An 8,236-nucleotide genomic window follows, 5' to 3' on the forward strand; every position below is an offset into this window, starting at 1 on the left:
GTATTGGCAAATAGATTAATGCAAGTGTTGAGCCAATTGATTCATATCGATCAATCTGGATTTATAACTGGAAGATATATGAAGTATAATGTAAGACAAATCATTAATTTAACTGAATATTTGGATAAGAATAATCAAATTCCTGCTGCTTTTATATTTTTGGATGCTGAAAAAGCATTTGATCAATTAGATTGGGTTTTTTTGTTTCAAGTTATAGACAGAATGAATTTTGGGGAAAATTTTTTGTCCGCTCTTAAGGCTATTTATCAACAGCAAGCAGCAAAAATTATAGTTAATGGGGGGGGGGGGGCATAACGGAAGCATTTACAGTTGAAAAAGGAACCAGACAGGGATGTCCATTATTTCCATTGTTATTTGTGTTAACAATGGACATTTTGTTAATTAAAATTTGTGAGTCTTCTATAATAAAGGGAATTAAGGTTAATAAGAATGATTATAGGTTAAGAGCTTTTGCAGATGATTTGGTGTTAACATTAACTCAGCCAATAGATTCGATAATTGATTTGGTTGAAATTATTGCACAATATGGGAAAGTTTCTGGCTTTAAGGTAAATTGTAATAAGACTAAAATATTACCGAAAAATATGTCTATGAATGATAAAGATATTTTAGTTACACTCACAGGTTTTGAAATGGTTAAAAAGATAAAATATTTGGGAGTTTATATTACAGCTTCTAATGCTAAATTGTATAAAAATAATTATGAATCTTTATGGGTTAAGGTGCAAAAGGATTTAAATGATTGGAAAAAATTACAATTATCTTTGTTGGGGAGAATTTCAGCAGTAAAAATGAATATTCTTCCAAAATTTCTTTTTTTGTTTCAAATGATTCCTATTTTAAAAAAAGATGCTAATTTGGAGGATTGGCAAAAGGGTATTAATAAGTTTATCTGGGCGGGCAAGAAGCCAAGAGTTAAGTTTAAGATTATGGAAGACATAAGGAAACGAGAAGGACTTAAAGTCCCTAACTTAAAATTGTATTATGATGCAGTGGTTTTGACATGGATTAGTGGTTGGTTAAACGTAACAATAGAAATATACTTTCTCTTGAAGGATGGGATTTGTTATTTGGTTGGCAGGCATATTTAATTTATGATAAAAAGGTAGATAAAAATTTTAAGGTTCATATTTTAAGAAGTGCTTTATTACGAGTTTGGAAGAAATATTATTATAAATTAAATTATAAAATTCCTATCTGGGCAATTCCAGGACAGGTAATAGAGGGGANATAATCAATTGTTAATGAGGTGGCGTTTGGACCAAAAAGTTGGTATTACTTTACAGGATGTAAATTTGATGAAACAGATTAAAGATCAATCTCAAGCTCATATTAAAAGAATTTATAATGCATTGATTGAATTGGATTCAGAAACAGAATTGGTTAAGGATTGTATGATAAAATGGGCTCAAAATATACAAGAACCGATCTTACTGGAAACATGGGAGACAATTTGGATTAGAAATGTAAAATTTACTCAAGCTCAAAATTTAAGGGAAAATTTTTATAAAATGTTTTATAGGTGGCATTTGGATCCTCAAAATTATCCTGCATGTATCCTAATTTACAACCTAAGTGTTGAAGATGTGGAAACTTAGATGCAACCTATTTTCATATTTGGTGGACATGCAGGGAAGTAAAGGCATTTTGGATTAAGATATGATGGAATATTCAAAATATTTTTAAGAAAAAGATAAAGTTTAAACCGCAGATATTTTTGCTGGGTATTATGGGAGATTTGGATACAAAAGAAATGGACTTGATGCTAAACCTGATAACTGCTGCAAGACTACTAGTAGCTCAATGTTGGAAAATGGAACGTTTGCCCACTATAGAAGATTGGTCACTTAAAGTCTCAAATTTAGCAGAAATGGCCAAGATCTCCGCTTATGTGAAGGACTATTCACAAGAAAGATATATTTCGGTTTGGAGAAGATGGATAGATTATATTGAGAGTAAATATGGGACTAAAAAGTTTCATTTGGCTTTTGAGTGAATCTTAGAGTATTAATGTTGTTTATATGTTATAACACTCTACTTATTTTTATTTCTAATTATTAATATGATGTTATAATTATTGTGTTCAATATTAGTATATTTGTTTAAAAGAGAGTTAAAGGATGTTACAGAATTGTTATTTTAATAGTTGATTAATGTTAGTTAGAGTATGATTATTGTATTGTTAACCCTGTGATTGGCTCTGGGAAGTGGGGGGGGAGGGAGGGGGGAGTGGAAGGGTGGGTTTTGGGGAAGGGGGAATTATATTGTAAAACTTTTATAAAATTTTCAATAAAAAAAAAGAAAAAAAGAAAAACAATTACATTTCCTTCTCCCCAAGGTGAACTTTTACACACCTTATCTAAAGGTGAGATTTTATGACTGCAAGGAAGGGGTGGTTTGCTTCTTGTAGATTTATGGTTAACCTAATTTTAAGACCCAAAGATAGTCAAAATGCATTAGCAGGCTGAGATAAGATTACCTGGCTAAAAATAACATATTCTGATCAGACTTTGAGAAAAGTCTGCAAAGTCCTATAATGGCACTGTAACAGTCCTGTGTGGTATTGCTAGTTCCAAATTGAATGTATGCTATGTTTCAGGACTAATAATGACTGACATATTTTTCCAAATGTTAGTGATAAATCTGATCCCGGTGTGAATTTTCTTTTTAAAAAGAGGGTATTGTTTGAAAATTTATATCTATCAATTAGTTCATAGAATTATATAAATATATAATTATTTATATAAATAATAATAATTTTTAAAAAGAAACTGAAACAGAAAAACTTGTAATATCAACAATAATGGTGGAGAAAGGGCAAGGGAGATCAAGAGTTAATCAGCCTCAGTAAAAGGGGAACTGCATGGTTTTTGGTTGAAACATCTAACTCAGTGGTTCTCAACCTGTGGGTCGGGACCCCATTTGGGGTCGATCGACCATTTCACGGGGGTCGCCAAGCAAGGCTGTCTGCCATTTTTTTTGTCCGGCATTTTTTTTTGTCTGCCATTTTTTCCCCTTTTCCGGCGGGTGCCTTACCTCCCTTGGGCTGGGCCAGCTAGTGGTCGGCCTGCTCCATCTCTGCCGCTTGCCAGCTACGCCTCGGCCAGTGCAGGGGGCAGAACCACGCATGCGTGGCGCTCCCGGGCAGGGAAAGTCCTCGACTTACGACCGGTTGGGTAGTCCTCGACTTACGACCAGTTTAGTCCTCAACTTATGACCGGTTTAGTCCTCGACTTACGTCCGGTTTAGTCCTCGATTTATGACCGGTTGGGGTCGCGGCATTAAAAAAAAGGTTGAGAACCACTGATCTAACTGGTCTACAACTGCCATGCAGTTTAACAACATACGCCAAGAAGATGAAATTGAAAATTGGTTAACATCTGGCAAAACCTATTTGATAATGAAAGATCAAACAAAAGGGGTGGCACCAGGCAACTACTGGCTATTTACCTGCTTACCAACAACTTTCAGATTTCTAACTGGTAAAGTAGCTGATGCAGTCTAACATCATCTAGCTAAAAACAATCTCTTTCCACCTGAACAGAAAGGAAACCCCACAAACAGAGCAGAGGAACAAAACAAAAACAAAAACAAAAAACCCAGCTATTAATTGACAAGACGATTTTGGAAAACTGTGTAAGAAGGAAGACCAACTCAAATGTACCTTGGATTGATTACAAGAATGCGTTTGACTACCTGCCACATGATTGAATAATCAAATGCCTAGAGTTAACAAGATTCAGTAGAAACATCAGAAGCATTGTGTAAAGATCAATGGCACAATGAAAGACATAGTTGCTAATCAATGGTGATTGATTGGGAGAGGGTAATTTTAAGAGAGAAAACTCACTATCCACCATTACTGTTTTGTTTTTGTTGCATTGATTCCTCTGTCAATAATACTGGAAAAGTCAGGGCATGACTATCAAAAACATATGTCACCATTTATAGATGGATCATCTGAAGCTGTATGGAAAAACACCATCTGAAATGTAATCACTGCTCAATGTTGTCCCAATGTATAGCCAAGATACTGCAATGGAATTTGGACTGGACATACACGCCACCCTTACAGGGAAAGAATAGTGAAAATTGAAGGGATCAAGATGTCTTGTGAAAATAACATGAGTCTGAAGAAGATCACGAGACATACTTGAGCTTCATTCAATCTGACAACGTGAAGTGCACTGAAGTCAAGAAGAAAGAAGTCAATACTACAGTCTGAGAGTGAAGAAGATCTTCATCCAGACTCAGTGGCAGAAATACCATCAAGGCAATTAACATCTGAACAATTCCACTCATTAGATATACAACTGAAATAGTGGACTGGACTTAAGCTGAACTAGAAACACTAGATCAGAAAAATAATGTCAATGAATCATGTGATTCATCCACACAACGTTAACAGACTCCATTTACCAAGGAAAATAGATCTGTGTAGAATGTTGCAAGTACGCCAGACAGTTGAAGAGGAAAAAAAGGCATTGAAACAATATCCGAAGGACAGTGAAGAAGATATACTAGATGCAAAGTATTACATGCCTATACATTTGTTTGTTTGTTTGTTTGATTGATTGATTAGTTTGTCACCCATCTCACTTTGAGGTGACTATGGGCAACTTACAAATATTAAAAGCCAATAAAACCCTGAAAAATAAATATTCCTAACAACAGTATAAATTACAACTTTAAAAAATGGGGAGGAAGTCATTTTGTAAATTTCCTTTTTCTTTTTCCTGCCTGGAACTTTGGTCCCCTCTAGTGTCCCATTTCTGTAATTGGGAATGATCTCATTCTTAATAAACAAAACAACTTGTGTTTTTTTACTCAATTTTTCAAAAGTTGTAACATTTAAAATTCATCTGGTCCCTTAATCCTTTAAAAACATTTTTAGATTAAATTTTTACTTAACTTTTTGCCATTTGCAGGAATTGTGTATATCTTGTTTAATGAAAAGAAGGACTAGGAGTGACACGATAGCAGTGTTCCAATATCTCAGGGGTTGCCACAAAGAAGAGGGAGTCAAGCTATTCTCCAAAGCACCTGAAGGCAGGACAAGAAACAATGGATGGAAACTAATCAAGGAGAGAAGCAAGCTAGAACCAAGGAGAAATTTCCTGACAGTAAGAATGATTAATCAATCAAATGGCTTGCCTTCAGAAGTTGTGAGCACTCCATCATGGGTGGTTTTAAGGGAAGATTAATTGGACAATGATTTGTCTGAAATGGTAGAGGGTCTCCTGCTTGGGCAGGGGGGGTGGACTAGAAGACCTCCAAGATCCCTCCCATCTCAGAGTCCTGGACAATCATTTAAATGTGAGCCAGCAGTGTGCTGCAGCTGCCAAAAAAGCCAACACAGTGCTAGGCTGCATTAACAGAGGGATAGAATCAAGATCACGTGAAGTCTTAATACCACTTTACAATGCCTTGGTAAGGCCACACTTGGAATACTGCATCCAGTTTTGGTCACTGCAATGTAAAAAATATGTTGAGACTCTAGAAAGAGTACAGAGAAGAGCAACAAAGATGATTACGGGCTGGAGGCTAAAACATATAAGGAACGGTTGCTGGAATTGGGTATGTCTAGTTTAATGAAGAGAAGGATGAGGGGGGACATGATAGCAGTGTTCCAATATCTCAGGGGTTGCCACAAAGAAGAGGGAGTCAAGCTATTTTCCAAAGTGCCTGAAGGCAGGACAAGAAGAAATGGATAGAAACTAATCAAGGAGAGAAGCAACCTAGAACTAAGAAGAAATTTCCTGACAGTTAGAAAAATTAATCAGTGGAACAACCTGCCTCCAAAAGTTGTGAATGCTCCAACAATGGAAGTTTTTAAGAAGAGACTGGGCAGCCATTTGTCTCAAATAGTATAGGGTTTCCTGACTGAGCAGGCGGTTGGACTAGAAGACCTCCAAGGTCCCTTCCAATTTTTTTAAATTATTATTATTATGGATTATCGCACAGTCAGACAGATGTTCAGACTGGATTTGGCATTTTGTCTACCTATCGAGTCCTTACCCAGGACCTGGGATAGGAAGATGTGGATGTCAGCCAGATATTCATATTGGATTTGGCATTTTTGTCTAGCTATCGAGTCCTTACCAAGTACCTGGGATAGGCAGATGTAGATGTTTGAATTGATGGTATTACAGATATTGTCGCAGGATGGAGGTTGTCCAGTTGCCTTTTGCAATTGACTAATGGTGATTTGTCAATGCCAATGGTGTCCAAGGGGTGCTCCAGTTGTTTTGGGATTGCACCCAAGGCGCCTATTACTATTGGTACTACCTTGCTTGCCTTTTATTTTATTTATTTATTTATTTATTACATTTATACCCCGCCCTTCTCCTGGTGGACTCAGGTCGGCTTACAGCCAGTTTAAAAAACAAAACAATCAATACAATATACAAAATTTAAAATTTAGTTAAAAAGAAATATTAATATGGGCCTTTTCTTCCTTTTTTAAAAGTTATTTAAAAACCAAATTTAAAATACCCATTAGGCCAGTCCCGCCAGCTGAAATAGCCATGTCTTGAGGGCGCGGCGGAAGGAGGGGAGATCCGGAATCACCCGGATCTCTAGGGGTAGTTCGTTCCAGAGGGTGGGGGCTCCAACAGAGAAGGCTCTCCCCCTGGGGGTCGCCAACCGACACTGTCTGGTTGACGGCACCCTGAGGAGACCCTCTCTGTGGGAGCGTATCGGCCGGTGAGAGGTGATCTGTGGCAGAAGGCGGTCTCGGAGGTAACAAGGTCCGATGCCATGGCGCGCTTTAAAGATGATGATCAACACCTTGAAGCGCACTCTGAAGGCCACAGGCAGCCAGTGCAGCTCGCGCAGCAGCGGCGTTACATGGGAGCGACGGGTCACTCCCATCACCGCCCGCGCGGCTGCATTCTGGACTAACTGGAGCCTCTGAGTGCTCCTCAAGGGGAGCCCCATGTAGAGAGCATTGCAATAGTCCAGGCGGGAGGTGACAAGAGCATGGGTAACTGTGCGCAAGGCATCCCGGTCCAGAAAAAGCCGCAACTGGTAAACCAGGCGAACCCGGTAAAACGCCCCCCTGGCCACAGCCGTCAACTGGTCTTCCAGTGTCAGCCGTGGATCCAGGAGGACACCCAGATTGCGTACCCTCTCCGAGGGAGCCAAAGTTTCGCCCCCTATAGTCAGCGACGGAGTCAGCTGACTATACCTGGGAGCCGGCAGCCACAGCCACTCAGTCTTGGAAGGGTTGAGCCTGAGTCTGTTTCTCCCCATCCAGACCCGTACGGCCTCCAGACACCGGGCCACAGTCATTCTATTTCTATTTGTAGGTCTTTATATTTTGTTATCTTCTCCAGTTTTTTCTTTTCTATTCTGCTCTCTCCAGGCACTGCCACATCCACTATCCAGACTTTTTTGTCTTTCTTATTGACAATTGTTAAGTCCGGGGTGTTATGTTGCAGGCGCTTGTCTGTTTGAATTCTAAAGACCCAGAGCAATTTAACATTTTCATTTTATATGACTTTCTCTATTTTATGGTCCTACTAGTTCTTGCTTCCAAGCAAATGATATTTCTTGCATATCTTCCAATGCACCGTTGTTGCTACTTTGTCATGCTGCTGTTTGTAGTCGTCTGTGCGGTCTTCTTGCAGCAGCTTACCAAGTGGTCCACTGTTTATTCAGCTTCTTTGCATAGATGGCACTTACTGTCTGTTTCTGTCTTCTCAATTTTGACTTTGTATGCATTTGTCCTTAAGGCTTGGTCTTGTGCAGCCAGAATTAGTCCCTCGGTCTCTTTCTTTAACTTTCCTACTCTTAGCCATTGCCAGGTCTTGTTATTATCTGCTTTCCCAGCTTTTTTTTTTTAATGTACTGGCCATGTGGTGCTTTGTCTTCCCATGCCTCATTCTGATCTTCATTTGGTCTTTCTTGTAGGCCAGTTTGGTCTTTCCAGTAGTCAGTAAGCCTTCCTGATATACTAACTTCAGTGCATCTTCAACATTGTCCTTCAGATATTCTTCCAAAGCCATTTTTTTCTTCTTCAACCATCTGATGTACTTGCAACATTCCACGCCCACCTATTTGCCTTGGTAGATAGAGTCTGTCAATGTCACTGCATGGATGAAGAGAATTATTCATTGTCATTATTTTTCTGGTCTTCCTATCCATTGCTTTTAGTTCTTCTTGAGTCCAGTCCACTATTCCAGCTGTATATCTAATGACTGGAATTGCCCAG

Source organism: Protobothrops mucrosquamatus, unplaced genomic scaffold, assembly GCF_001527695.2.
Source record: "Protobothrops mucrosquamatus isolate PMUCROS unplaced genomic scaffold, P.Mucros_1.0 scaffold2804, whole genome shotgun sequence".
Lineage (NCBI taxonomy): Eukaryota > Metazoa > Chordata > Lepidosauria > Squamata > Viperidae > Protobothrops > Protobothrops mucrosquamatus.